Raw genomic sequence first — 15,533 nt, forward strand, 5'->3', positions numbered from 1 at the left:
GTGACCTTCCCAGGGCGCAAGCCTAGGAAGTGTGCAAGGAGGTCCTGGGCTGCCCAGGCGGCAAGACCCTCCCCTTGGCTTCACTGATGTGGTCCAAAGGAGAGCAGAGCAATATGTTTGGCACCGGCTTGGCTGTAGGAATTGCCAGAGGGAGGCATACAAGGTGCCTTAGGGACTCCACTCTGGATTTGTGTTGGGTTTGCTCCTTAGCCTTTTCTTCTCCAGAAGATATCTCACAAGGCAGTGGAGGTTTAGGATCAGAGTTTTCCTTCTCCTACATGGGCTGTCTTTCCAGGATGACGAGCCTCATCTGCCCCATCTACAGCACATGCAGAGACTGCCTTCTTGACCATTGGATTGACTATTCATCTTGTCTGCTCAATCTACCAGAGCCTGTCTTTGCATGCAGGGGAAGTCCCTTGCAGAAGAAAGAGGGGTTGGCTGTATTAGCCAGTTTGAAGTAAGACAGGTGCTTCACTGAAAGCCTTTGATAGTTTAAGTGGTTGCACAGGGCATCCAGGGAGCCTAGGACTTATAGCAATAAATTGGCATTTGTTTAACCAAACCAGATAGCCTGTTAGTTAATCAGAAATGCCTGGATTTCACCCACTTATTCATACTGAAATATAACAGGCCGGAATCAGTTTAAGTCCTAGTTCATCAGTTTCACTATGTTGTGGACTGAGTTAAGTGTGTAAGAAACCATCTACTGAAAAGCTAACACCAGAGCTAATTGCACCATGGAGATTTCTTGGCATGGTGCCCCAAATTCAGAACCATATTCTGTATCTTAAATTCAGATCCAGGTACTCATTACTAACAGGCATTGTATAAGAATGATACATTTAACTTAGGGTTAGAAGGCAAGGCCTTTATTGTCCCTCTGGAATCCCTCCCTACGTCTTGGATTTTTCCATTGTGGTGTTCACTTAATTGCTTCCAGTGTTGTTTGGAAATAGCTGGAGTTTCCAAGTCTGTATTGACTTGGAGAGGCTAAGTTGTAACTGTATCGAGAGATTTCTAATGCTTAGGTGTATGAAGTCATGTTGTCCTGAGAATGATAACACAATGAAGAGATAAATCAGCCTGATAACACAATAAAGAGGTAAATCACTCCCTTGCGCTTAGGAGAATATTCTTCAGAGCCCACTAAGAAAAAACACATGCAATGTTGAAGCATGAATTTCCCAAGGAGGTTAAAGAATGTTAAAAAAGGGGGGGGGAGTTAAAACCCAATGGGATCAACCAAATATATTTTAAAAACTGCTCAACGGAGAGCGGAAGGCTCTAAAAAACCAGTGGACGGATGTTGACCATATGACTTACTCAAAATCAGGCAAGGTAATCTGGAGTTCCACATCATCTGGAAATGGTTTTGCCGTCCATGTAGTGAGAACAGGTTTGTGCGGAATCTGATTCCTCTGCTCTGCATAAGCAAGCATCTTAGCTGATATTTCAAAGATCAAACAAAGGAGTTTTAGGATTCAGTACATGCCACTCCGTGGCTGCAGCACACATCAAATCACATCACTAGCTCTATGTGTGAATCCAAGTTACACCTATCAGTCTTCTGTCTCTGCAACCCAGGTCCAGATATTTGCCAAAGAATCTATCGAGCTGGAACTGGGGGTGGGGGACAAGTTTCTTAGCTTAGCTAAAGTGCTGCATTGGGGAACTGGTGACAGATTCACAAGATTATTTTTAGATGAACAAATTTAGGTTGGAAAAATGTGGTAACACACCCGTATGAATGTTGAAGCGCTCATATGATTGTTGTTAGGAATGAAGATATGTGCTTTGTTCCTTTCTTTTATTGGATTCATTCTTCTCTGCAAGCCTCCGCTCCTGAAGGCTGGCAAAACCAGAGAAATTTCAAAAATAATTTTGGAAGTGGAGCATACAAAGCTTGCTCCAGCTTTCATTTCCTTCCATTCATTTTCATCTCCACAATTAGACTTTTTTATTGATAGATGGTTTGTGTTTTCTTTCCTAAACACTCACAAATTCTTCAGCACAGCAATTCTCAAGTCAAAACAGATCTTTTTGAAAGGGTTTTATTACCACATGAATTTTTGTAATAATTCTAGGATGATCTTGCTTCATTAATGGCAATGTTCATATTTTGTTATGTATATTGCATTTTCTGATCTTTGGATTTATGCTTTCTTGTGAACTGTTTCTATTATTTATTTGGGAAGGAAACCCAATAAATATTGTTTAGTTGTTGTTGTTTTTCAAAACCTATCTAAGTGTCATAAAACACAATATTTAAAAATCACATCCATTTTGCTTTTTTGGTGTATGGTTTTTTTAAAAAAAATAATGTTCAGGTGCACATTGGCAAAATATTGCACAAAAAGAATCTTTGTGCAATTAAGCATACAGTCACAACAAGATTGCTAATTTGCAGTGCTTTTAGCAATGCAAATGCTGAACCACACTCATGGTGGCTGGGAAGGGTAAATTGGTATCAGACCAGGAGCTGAAGAAGCCACAGGATCAGCTCTCTTCACAATCCAGTGAAAAGCAGAAATTAAATGACATTCATTCAAACCACACCTCATCCAGTTAAGCTGTCATGTTTCATTTTAGTTCAATTTAATTGAAATTATACGCCACTTTTCCATGGCTGAAGCATGCAACAAAGCAGCTCATCATAAATGTCAACAGACATCATGAGCAGTTCATAGCAAAATGAATCAAACAGATTCAAACACGGCAGAGTAAGCAAGTCAGATGCAATATTGCAATGAAGTGAGACTATCAAATACAGAAGCAAGACCAAAATCAACAGCAGCTGAACTCTCATGGTTATTGGTGTCCTTGGGCAGGGATATCTCGGGCAGGGGAATCTGCTGGTGGTCACCAGGCTCCATGGTTTGCAGTTGGCTCTCTCATCTCTCCTCTGAAGTGGCATGGGAAGCAGCAAAGGAGAGGTGCCAGAGAGGAAGCAGTGGTGGCAGAAAGGGCTGGGGGAGGTAGTTGATTTTGTTGTTGTTTAGTCGTTTAGTCATGTCCGACTCTTTGTGACCCCATGCACCAGAGCACGCCAGGCACTCCTGTCTTCCACTGCCTCCCGCAGTTTGGTCAAACTCATGCTGGTAGCTTCGAGAACACTGTCCAACCATCTCATGTATTGAAGCCTTGGTGGATTTATCAAATTTGCACTTCTGGAACAATATGGGAACCAAAACAACACAATATGAGAAATTCACACTTATTCTCATTTTGCAATGCAGTTCTTCAACCAAAACATTTTTGCAAAAATGCATATATTAGAGGGAAGGGAAGTGTGCATAAAAATGAATATACAGTACTCGTGAAAATAAAATACAAAAAAATGCATTACATTATGAGAAATTGCCTGCAAAAATGTGTACCTTAGTCAAAGCTGCATATAGGAATATACAAAAACAAAAAAACAAAAACAATGATGAATTTTCAGGGGTTTTGTGTTTTTTTAATTACTAATTCCTGAAATGTGGAGAATTGAAATTAAGAGGAACAGAGAGGAGCAATCGTTCAGTCACTACTTCCAGGTGTTTTGGCTGCTACTCCAACTGTTTATTTGCTTCTTAAATTTCTGCTCCGCCCTTCTTCCCCAAGGAGCCCAGGGCAACAGGCAACAAAGCAATAAAACAGCACAATTAAAAATAAAATATGTAAAAATATTTTAAAAGATTAAGAACATTTAAAACAATCACATATCCTCACAGCTCATAATGACAAGGTTGCCAGAGGGGATATCTTTCAGTCCTCTGGTGAGCAGGAATGTTTTAAAATTCCTCCTGAATATTAAGAAGGAGAGAGACAGATGCACCTTGCCATGGACAGCATTCCACAAATGGGGAATCAGCACTGCCAAACCACTGCCCATTGTGAGGCCTGAGATGGTTGATATTAAGGGAGGCAGACTTTTAGGTGCTTGAGTCTCCAATCACCTTGAATTGGATGAATTGAGCCAGTCTGGTGTAGTGGTTAAGAGTGGTGGACTCGCAATCTGGTGAACCGGGTTCGCTTCCCCGCTCCTCCACATGCAGCTGCTGGGTGACCTTGGGCTAGTCACACTTCATTGAAATGAGCGGGGCTGAGAGACTTCACAAAGTGTTTGTTGTGGGGGAGGAAGGGAAAGGAGAATGTTAGCCACTTTGAGACTCCTTCGGGTAGCGATAAAGTGGGATATCAAATCCAAACTCTTCTTCTTCTTCCAACAGCTCACTGGCAGCCACTGCAGAAATTTTGGGACTAGTGACACATACTTCCATCAGGCTGACCTGCTCACCAGCCGAGTAGCTCCATTCTGCACTAGCTGAGCCTCTGGACCATTTTCAAGGGCAGCGCCATAGGACAGTAAATAGTAAGCAGGAATTAGTGCTTTCATAGGGTGCTCTTTTCACAGCAGGTAAGAACTGGGGCTTTATTCAAAGTAAAAGCAAAGCTTTCAAAAAAATTAAGGAAACATTACATCACAATAATGCTGGAAGCAGAAAAAATAAAGCTTGTTACTAGTGAATTTAAATGGTTTGATTTTGATGTCTCGAGGTGCTATTTAGATCCACTTGGGACACTCAAAGGAAATGGCAAGGCAGAAGGTACGAGTGGCTTGTGTCTTCTTCCTTTCCTCACACTGTTGGGTCTCATCCAAAGGAGGAAAATACACATTCTTTCCCTGCGTCATGAAGATGGGCATCTTCTAGGGTACATTGATTAGCATCGTGGTTATAATCACCAAGATAAAAAAAGATACGCAGTTTGATTTTTGAGACTTGTGTTCTTGTCAAAGGAAAAGAAAGGATTTGGCCTTTTTGCTGCAGATATTGTTATATTCTTCAGTCCTATCCCAAATCCCTTCTCTGGAGAATTTGAGTCAGGGCATTTGAAAGGGAAGTATGACACTGGAGTATGCTGTAGCCTTGAAGAGCACATTGGAGAGTCCATCATGTCCCAGCTGAGATTCCTTACAGGTGTTATGTGACAGGGTCAGCACTGACCAGCACCATCAACTTAACCATTCAGTTTAGTGTCAAAATGGCACATCAATCTTAGCTCTTGATTGGGGAGGGAAGGGGTTTGCAGGAGAGGAGTGGTAAAAGTGAGGGTTTTCTCAGCCAGAGACACAAAAGAATGGTGAGTGACAGTGATGGATATGCTACCTCAAGCCACAGATTCCTTTTATCCTTCAGGCCGGACTAGTGATAGGTGATCCAGCACATGTTATCTTCGTTCATTCTGATTCCTGGTTCAGCGAGAGAGAGGTGCCATGAGAGATGGAAAGAAGGTAAAGTCCCTACCAGAGAAGAATGGCAGATCAAGTTGATGGATAACGTCAAAATGGCTAAGAATCAGAAATCAGGAAGATCAACATTTTAATCAGGAATGGGGAAAATTTATAATTTATCTTAAAAACCATTGTAAACAGTTACAATAGTTAGTAGGGTTGGAATAACACTTGTAGTTTAATGGTGAATTTTGGACACAATGGAGAGGTAAAAGATTAGATTATAAAAGATGCAGGGGAAAATGATTAATAATAGGACCCACAAAGGGGAGGAGAGAAGTCCATGAGATTCTATGTTGTTTGTTGGATATATGACTGTAAAATATTAATATGAAAAACCATTATACACACACACACACACACACACATATATATATATATATATATATATATATATATATTTGCTTTCGTAGATTTTCACGGGTACAGGAATGTAGATTTTGGTGTCTTCGGGTGTCTTCCCGTGTAAGAGTTGGGGTGTCTAGGCGACGTTTCGACGAGGTCTCACTCGTCATCTTCAGGCTGGTGCTTTCGGCTTCTTGTTACTGGAACAGAGCAGGATCTCAGTGTTTTAGTTCCTATAAATACTGTTGAGGGGGTGTGGTGCAGAGAAGAAGTTCCCAGGTTATTGTGCCTTTTCTTCTTTTGTTCCTTAATTACTTGGGGGATACCTTGAGTATCCCCCAAGTAATTAAGGAACAAAAGAAGAAAAGGCACAATAACCTGGGAACTTCTTCTCTGCACCACACCCCCTCAACAGTATTTATAGGAACTAAAACACTGAGATCCTGCTCTGTTCCAGTAACAAGAAGCCGAAAGCACCAGCCTGAAGATGACGAGTGAGACCTCGTCGAAACGTCGCCTAGACACCCCAACTCTTACACGGGAAGACACCCGAAGACACCAAAATCTACATATATATATATATATATATACACACACACACACATGTATATATTCTCTCAGAGAGAACTCATAGTCCTCTCATCCAGTCGCATAGCCCAGAATTTTTAGGATATGCTTTAACAGTTAAACCAAGTGAACCAAGGTAAGTTTGTAATGCAAATATGCTGACTTTTGCCTGAGCTGCGTTCATGCCAGTGCCACTCCATCACCAACCTGGATATTTGATTTGTTTGTTCTTCTCTATTGCCACCATGTATCATGTTTCATTATGCATTGTGCACTGTGCCTGTATATGTGCACTTCCCGCTCTCATAATTACTTGGCTCCTGCATGCGTTCTGGGGCAGGCTTTGTTTATTATTGTTGCTAAATCACATCACGTTTGTGCATGGCCAGATGTGCAACCCCCTGGAATTTAACTAACTCTGCTAGGGTATGCAAAATCTGAAAAACAGCCGGCATATTAAACGGAGGTCCCACGTTTTGCACTGTGGATATTATAAACAGATCATCTCCACACAGCAAGCAGGAACAGGAGTTATTCAGCTGTTCAGCTGAGTCAAAGGGAGTATGCTGTGCAGACAGAAATGGGGATTAGACAAATTTATGGATGACAGGTCTGTCGACCGCTACAATCAAAATGGCTATACAGAACCACCAGACTCAGAGGCAGTTTGCCTCCAAATATCACCTGCTGGCAGGCTATCTCTTTCAAGGTCTTGCTGCACTCTTCCCAGAAGTATCTTGTTGGGACCCCAGGGAAGACGGGGTTGGGATAGGTGAACTTTTTGTTTGATTTAGTAGGCCTCTTCCTGTGTTCTTAAAAAAGGATTGGAGGAGCGGACTTTGGCGCAGTGTCGTAGCCGTTACTGGATTAGCACAAAGGAAGCATCTCCTGTTCAGTTATCACTTAAGCGGGGCATGGAAGAATCAGGGAGAGCAGGAGAGCAAGGTGAAATGATGGGTGGTGTCAGTGAGTGATGTGGAGATTCATTTGGGAACAATGGTAAAAAAATCAGTTAGAAGAGGAATCATAGAGAGAGGAAAAGAAGCCAGTTATGTTAAATTAGGTTATTAGACAGAACCATTCTTCATTCCTTATCAAATGAATGTTTGTAATTCTTGTGTGTGTATGTGTGTGTTATTATTAAGTAGTAGTGGTGGTTATTTTAAATTTGTATCCTGTTCTTCCTCCCAAAGGAGCCCAGGACAGCAAACAAGTGATAAAACAATAAGAACACTTTTAAACTTCTATTTATTCCTTCCATGGTGGATTCTAGGAGAAAGTATTTTCTGGCCTCGATTTCTACAGCTGATTGTATGAAAGCAGCAGTGGTGTGTGATGAGGAAGTGGGTGCAGAGTGGCAGCAGTCCTGCACTCACCAGGATAGGATAGAAACATGGTGAACTGGGTTCGCTTCCCCACTCCTCCACATGCAGCTGCTGGGTGACCTTGGGCTAGTCACACTTCTCTGAAGTCTCTCAGCCCCACTCACCTCACAGAGTGTTTGTTTTGGAGGAGGAAAGGAACGGAGATTGTTAGCAGCTTTGAGACTCCTTAGGGTAGTGATAAAGCGGGATATCAAATCCAAACTACTACTCCTCCTCCTCTTCTTCTTCTTCTTCTTCCATACAGCGGCTGTGAGAGAGGCTGAAGGAGGAGGCTTTGCAGGCAGTTTGGAGAAGGAAGGTCATGTCCTGGCATTTGAGATTTGAGACATATATTTTAGGATCCACATTGTTCTTGTGATTGTAATTTGTTTTAAACTCTTTTTAATGTTGTATTTTAAATTGTTTTGACCCACCCTGTGACTTTAGGGTGGAGGGAGTGTAATAAATTATCAACAACAACAATGAGCTTTTGTTTGTTTTCTTTGGTTTTACATGAAGAAGCATTCAGAAATGTGATCTCCCTATTTGCAGCCTGCCCTAGTTCTATCACCTCAAAACCCCACAACCTCATTTCCTTGCATGTCGCATTCATAAACCAAGCCTCAGTCTCCTATTGCTGTCTCACATATGGTTGCTTAACTAGCAGGTCTGAGAACGCTTGTTCCCAAAACCACTGCAATTTTAATGCAGATATCCAAGAGGATTTGATCAGGGTGTGTGTGAAAAAATACACCCGGACTATTATTTCTCCTCCCCTCTGCACCCTCCCTGTGTTTGCAACCAGATAGGATAGGATGGATATGTTCCAATTATGACAATTCGTTAGCAGTTGTATTAGGGGCTTCTACAAAGACAGTGCCCCTGGAGACCCATATTACATGTCAGCCTCTCTCAAAATATTAGAAAGCAAAACCTCAAAATATGTCCTTTAGCATTAAGCACTATAGAGTAATGAGGCATGACCACTTCTTATCTCTGTGTGGAACGAGAACAAACTGGACTTCAAATGTTGGTGCTATAACAAGGTTTGGGATCTCTTCCACCTTCATCTGTCTATTTATGACTATGATTTATCATTTTTCTGGAAGCTGGTTGCATAGTAACTTGCAATCTAAATCTAAACATTACCCAGTTAAAATGCATGCATGGCTACATACTTAAATCCTTATTAAAATAAAAGTAAGCACACACACAAACACCAAAAAAGAAAAAGGGGGGGGACCCACAACAACAACTCTTCACTGGATCGTTTACAACATTCCCTTCAACAACATTTCTTGGATGTGCCAGCGAGTTACTTGGAAGGATTCACTGCTTTCTTAGAATATGAATTTCCAAAAGATAAAATGACCCTGGGTGAAAAGGCAGCTGGATCAAATGCATTAACTCCTGCAGTGCAAAGACAGCCCCACCTTCTATCCAACTGAGGGGTGATCTGAATAGCTGCTAAACAAGCATTAAATGAGACCACGGTCACAGTGAAGGATATGACAGATCATCTCTCTGGTTTATGAGACCTAAAGCAATTATTTGCAGACACACATGTGCCACATACACTGGTTTTGTTGTTGTTGTTTATTTCACAAGCTATCTGGAAGGGAAAAGATGACTTTAAAGCATTCTCTAAATGTTAATGAGATGTCGCTGGATCAAGATGAATTTATATTGTTGTTCCCCCCCCCCCCACAGAAGTGGAATAGATTTAAAGATGCCAACCCATAACATCAAAATTGTTGGTCCCTGGTCAGAAGAGGGGTCCTGTGAATCTAGGGCTGGAACCCTGGGACAGAGCCAAGGGTGGTTTCTGGCAGGTCCAGGGTCAGAACTGAGGTGGACACAAAACTATTTTACTAACCTGTTAAACTTTAAAACAAAAATGCCATTGGGAGGTAGGGGAAGGGAATTGGCTTTGCTCCTTGCTTTGCAATGGGGTTGAAAGTGAAGCGAAGCAAAATGGGCACACAGGGATGCTGTTTTTGTGGTCAATTGGCAACCCTACAGAGATTGCCCTTAAAATATCTAGCATTCCAGCTAATGCCTGTTGGTTTTCAAGCTAATGTACACATGCAGCCTCCCCAGATTCACACACACCTGGTCTTGAGTGCCTCAGACTGGGAAATTTCTGGTTTTGCTGTACCATGTCCTGGCTCCTGGCTGTGGCAGAAATGAATAACCAAAGCAGAGGGCAGGAGGGTACCAAAATGCATATGCTTATATAGATACAAATTTAGAAATAATTGCTATAATTTGAATAGAAATGCAATACATCTCACCATGGTGTGACCAGGTGACCTGCCTGCTTGGTCTGCTGCTCAGTTGCTCTTGAGGGGTGATGTCAACTGCTCTCAAACCAGATTTGGACCAGACAGCCCTCAGATAGAGGACTGTCACCCAAAACCCCTTGATTCTGTTCCTGTTTGTCTTGTCAGGCTGTTATCAGTTTCTGTTCCCAAGCCTTTCTGTTGAGGATTCCTGGATTCAGGTTTTCAGTGTTACATTTTAAGAAGGGTGTTAGCAACACTGAAAGGATTTGAGCACCATTCAAGGGGGGGAAAACATGATAAGTGTGCATTGTTTGCATTTTGGAATGTGGATGTAATGTACTCACCCAACACCTTGAGAAATTTTACTTGTCTGATTAAAAATATTTTAGTTTTCATCAGAGCACCTTGAATATCCCCACCCCCACCCCGATGAATTTCAAATTCAGTTTCCATTTTGCTTTAAGTGATATCTAGTGAGAAGCTCAGAATGAGTGGAACCAACTTAACAAGTTTCATTGCTCTTCCTGGAATGCTTTGGCTTTCAGGAAATTCCTCAAGAGTTTTATCTGAACAAGACTCCCTTCCTCCCTCTTCACTTCAAACTTTACTTTAGGTGACATTTTGGTAGCAGCTCTCATAAGACCAGCTCCTTGAGTCCATCTTTGGAAGGTTGATTGTGGCAGCCACCCAGTGTTATTTGGGTTCTCAGGGGCTTAGAAACAATTACAAAATTCTCAGGAAATAAGGCAGTGCAATCAGAATGCAATGAAAAGATCTTTGCCCTCCTGCTTAACAAGTGGGCGGGGGGTTAAATCCTCATTTTATTTTCTCCCTGCCAAACAGTTGTATAATGGTATAGTTTAATCACTTCTATCTGGATACAGTTTGCTTGTTGGGTTGAGAGGGTATTTGATTCTAGTTTTAAATTGTAACAGTTGTAGCAGTTTTTCTTTCGCCCTTATCCCCATCCTCCGCAGAAACTTCGCAGGACATTATGCTTCACCTTGTTTTTTTTTCAGAAAAAATTTCCCACATGTTTCTTTCCCAAATCCGGAGTGGACTCCCTCTTTTCATCCCAAAATCCAGCTAAAGTAGTTCTCTGTTTCTTTCCCAAAATTTGTTTGTTTGTTTGTCTTTTCTCTTTTCTTTTGGAAGCTTGTCACTCCAGACGAGGCCGTTGGCCGTTGAGTGCCACGGTTCAACCTTCCAGTGCAGTGCAGCCTCTTACGAGACTGTTTTGCCCCCAAAGCAAGTGCAGATCTTTAATTTGGACTATCACCTGTTTCTTTTGACTTCCTCTGTTGGATAGACTGTTGCCTCAGAAACGCATTTTTTAAAAAAAAAAATAGAATGCAACAAAAAGAGCCAGATAATATACACCAGGGGTTGCTTTGGGCACTCATGTGCACCCATTTTATTTTTATTTCTTTAATTATCACATTGATATTACATTTCCTGCAAGGTTCTCCCATTCCTCATTTAATCCTCACAACAACCCTGTGAGGTATATTAGGCTGAGAAGCAGTGACTGGCCCAAGGTCACCCAATAAGATTCCTAGTCAATGTCAATTGGAACCCGGGTCTCCCGACATTCTAATCTCTGCACCACATTGGCTTCTGTTGTAGCCAGTAGAATATGTGGTGATGTGTGTTTGGTTGTGGAGCGTGTGTGTGGTGACCACAACACTTTCTTCAGGCTGAAATAGGTCCTCGGGTGCCAGCTGATGATCAAAATCCAGCAGAGAGTGTTTGACATATTGACAGTGTGACACATGCCTTCAACAGCCTGCCACACTGGCATGCTATATGACAAAAGAATGTTACCAGGAAAGCCTGGGAGCATGGAGTTTGGTAATGTCCCTCTGCACATACAAGAAGAGAAAGCTGTGGCCTCCAAAACATTAAGAGACACCCGTGAAGCATCTTCCTCAAAGCTCTTGCTTTCCACTATCTGCAACGGAGAGAAAGAGCTGGATGTATGCTGGTTGGCTGGGGAGTGACTCAGTGAGTCAGCACGCTGCATGAATTCCATTCCTGTACAGCTGGCTTCCTCTCCATCTGGCAAGCGGCGATGCTGAGAGAGAAAGACTTGGGTGGGTAAGAAAGGCAACAGGGAATGAAGGGGAAAAGTTTACAGCAGGATTCAGGTAAGGCAGTTCAAAAATCATCCATCTCTCTCTCTCACGCATCGCATTGACTTTTCACGTCAAAGGTTACACTCCAGGGAAACTCCAGCCATATCGTATCAGATTAAACTTGTCCTGTACGCTGCCCACACTCTGAGGCTCTCAAAAATTGCCTGCACAGGTGCACAAGATCTTTTTCACGCTATCTAAAATCAGCGCAGGGGAAAACATTGCTTAGAACAACAACAACACTGCGCGGCTTAATTTATACTTTGCCCAGAGACCGTGACTTGGCAGGAGAAATGGACCACAAAGATTGAGCCTGAATGTTCCATTGCCTCTTCCTTGCTGATCCCTAATGGGTTGCACATGGGGATATGTTTGAGCTCCCTCATTGTGTTTTCTTTGCTTTCTGATTCTGGGCCGTCTGTTTGCTTGTGTACACAAGTGCAGAACCTTGCTTGGAATAGGCTCCATCTTGGCAGGCTCCCTCTTGGCAGTCCTAGTCAGGCTGCATATCTACCTCATGAGCTACGGGTGGATTCGCCTTTGAAAGGCATTCCCTTTGGAGCTGTTGGATGGATCTATCTCATTCTACCTTCATTATTTTTAACAGCACCTGGAAATGGATCCGCCAACAGTATCAGGTTCCAGAAGAACAATTTTGGATTCTGTTTCGCAATTCTGAATAAGGCATGAGGCTCTGTTTGGCACCGGTGATGCCTTCTGCTGCATGTGTTCATTCTTCACACATTTCCTCACGTACCATCTTTGGTCATAGTTGTCTGGAACCAAAAATCATATGGAAAGAATCCTAACAAGTCAGCAAATCATACCTTTTCATTAGTGCTGGGACAGAAGTTCACATAGGAGATGTTTAGACTAAAAGCTCAAAAGGATGAGGGTTAAAGGTGCACCAAACCCACCCAGGTCACCTTTTCCTCACCACTATGGTAGTGATGATGGCCTGCTCTGGTCCTCTGGGTGCTTGCCATTTTCCTTCCAGACATCCCCTGGGAATGATGCTATGGGCAGGATAAAGCTAAATTGTGGGCGTGGAAGATGTCCACACATGAAATGAGATTCACCCACCCACCTTGCCTTTGCATCCCCCACCTCCTAAATCTACTTTGAAGGGTTGGGAAAAAACTCAGAACAGGTTTAGGGGCCTACCTGGGCATGTGGGAGATGGAACCTGGGACCTCCTGCATGCAAGGCACACTCTATAAGTTAGCATCTCAGCTCTATCTTATGGTACCAAAGATTGCAATTCCCTAGTCTGCTTGTGAATTTGGCCAGCTCTTAATATGCAGCTGATACATAAATAGAATAGCATTAGTCCACCATTTCTACTCCAAAGAAAGCTACATATCACAATGCACTCAGCAGTCAAACTTGTGGATCCCAGAGATCAATTGAGGGAGGGCAAAAACCACACTGCTATCTCAAAAGAATTCCTGCTCATCTACTCCAGTTTAAAAGGAAATGTGCCTGAATGGTGGGAGATAATTCACCCCTTCCTCTCAATTTTTATTTCTATCCCTTCTGCTTTGTTATTCTACCTTGGTCCATCCTTGTGCTGACCCCAAAATGGTGGCATCAACATGTCCTTGTCCTTCCTTGTTGACTGCAATTCCCAGGAGGCCATGTGATAATAACCACACAAAAGTCACCACCAAATGGAATGTAATCACAAAGCATGTCAGGGGGTCCTTGACAATTGCTACATCTCTCTCTCTCTCTCTCTCTCTCTCTCTCTCTCTCTCTCTCTCTCCCTATTTTGTAGTGCAGATAGTGTGGTCCCAGCTCCCTCTGCCAAACAGAGTGACACCCCAATAAAATGCCTGAGCAAAATGAAAAATAACAACTATGACTGCTTCACAAAGAGCAATGCTTTAAGGAGAGAGGGAGGAAACACCCACATGTTAACAATCTCCGGATACAGATAACATGTTCCCTGAGGAATCCTTAAAATGACAAGTTAACAACAGGCCTGCCTGACATAACTGCTTTTTAAGGTTTATTTCATAACACATTCTGCTTCCTCCTGATGTTGGCTTTCGGGGGTTGTTTTATTTTAAACTTTGTGCGACATTTCAGCACTGTTTATAGCAAGGCTGAGCCAGCAGTGGCCTGCCCATGTAACCCTTCTTGCACTGTCATGCGCTTGGAGAGGGTTGCTCCTGGGCGCCTTCCAATCTAGGTCTCTCTGACCTTGGCTGCCTCCATGACAGTTTCTAGACCCGAGGTTAGGGTCTAGAAGTTCCCTTAGACGTTCCCTCTCGCATTTGGCTAGGTAGGGTGCTTAATATATTTTCCCCCACCATGGCTTTAACCCATCTCAGTTCCCTTGACAGCTTTGTATTCTCTCCCTCCTCTTGGCATTTTGTAGCAAAAACAAACAAACAGCTCCCAATGTATAATTCACAGGCATGTTAGAACAAATCACATGTCAAGAATACTGGGCATTGTGCTCCTAGCAGACGCATCTAGATCCTTGCTCAAAAAAAAAAGAGTCCTTGTGAAAATTAATCAGCAATTTAGTGTGATTTTCCCCCTAATTTGCACATTTATATGCAGTTTTGCCTGATATACGGTTTCACAAAGCATATTTTCTCAAATATTTATATTTTCCTAACAGAATGCAGTGTGTGTGTGTGTGTGTGTGTGTGTGTGTGTGTGTGTGTGTTGTAATATAAAATTAGGCCATGGATAACTGCCAGCTCATTCTACCCCAGCTTTCCAGTGAAGTTCCAATACCAGGGCAGTAGGTCCTCCCACCATAACGTCCACATGGCTCATTTTCTGTTCAGGAAGAGCAGTTAGCAAACATATAATAATGTATCTTTGTTGGTTAGCAGCTTTTCTTCCTGGACACAGAAGAACTTGAATTCAACACTGTCTCCAAATTTCCAGCACAACTGAAGCGGCATACAAACTGTACATGTGAAGCTCATTTAAAGCACATGACTTCTCCCAAAGAATCATGTAGCTTGTTAAGGGTGCTGGGAATTTTGACTCTGTGAGGGGCAAACTACAGTTCTTTGGGGATGTCACAGTGTGTACACAGTCTTTGTTGCAGCCTCTCATACGTTCTGCATCTAGCCACACCCTTACTGCGTGAAGGGGAAAAGAAACTCTTCACCTATTTTTCCTCCTGATTCTTTAGAATAAGACAAACAACTATTCCTAAAGTTGAAGGACAGATCAGAAATCATGAAATAAGGGGCAATGTTTATCAGAGAGAGTACTGAAGGTCTAGTGTGTTCACTTCTGAAATATAGAACACAAATGCAATCACGTTTCCCCCCATATTCCAGCAATAAATGTAGCAGGCCATGCAAATTCAGAAGGTTCAATAATATTCTGGACACCTAACAATTTATGTGTATGAATTTACACGCAACAGACAAAACCCATTACCATGTCTGCACCTATTTGCCATAAATCTGGAATGAAAATTTTATGGTCCCTTGCAAGACGTTCATTAGAACTGCCAGAATTTTGGGAGTAGGATTCTGAATTACCAATGCAACAATATTTAATAAAAGTCATTACTTTTGCTAGT

General features: G+C 42.3%; 1 long non-coding RNA gene across 1 annotated transcript in view; it reads right to left on the reverse strand.

The window, feature by feature from the left end:
* Positions 1 to 2,095: 2,095 nt before the first annotated feature.
* Positions 2,096 to 15,533, reverse strand: part of LOC308588816 — a 39,732-nt gene continuing 26,294 nt past the window's right edge. The window contains exon 3 of the long non-coding RNA XR_014008899.1: positions 2,096 to 3,170. This is a non-coding gene — a long non-coding RNA (uncharacterized lncRNA). The remainder of the gene's footprint in view (positions 3,171 to 15,533) is intronic.

Source organism: Podarcis bocagei (assembly GCF_964188305.1).
Source record: "Podarcis bocagei genome assembly, chromosome: 1".
Taxonomy (NCBI): domain Eukaryota; kingdom Metazoa; phylum Chordata; class Lepidosauria; order Squamata; family Lacertidae; genus Podarcis; species Podarcis bocagei.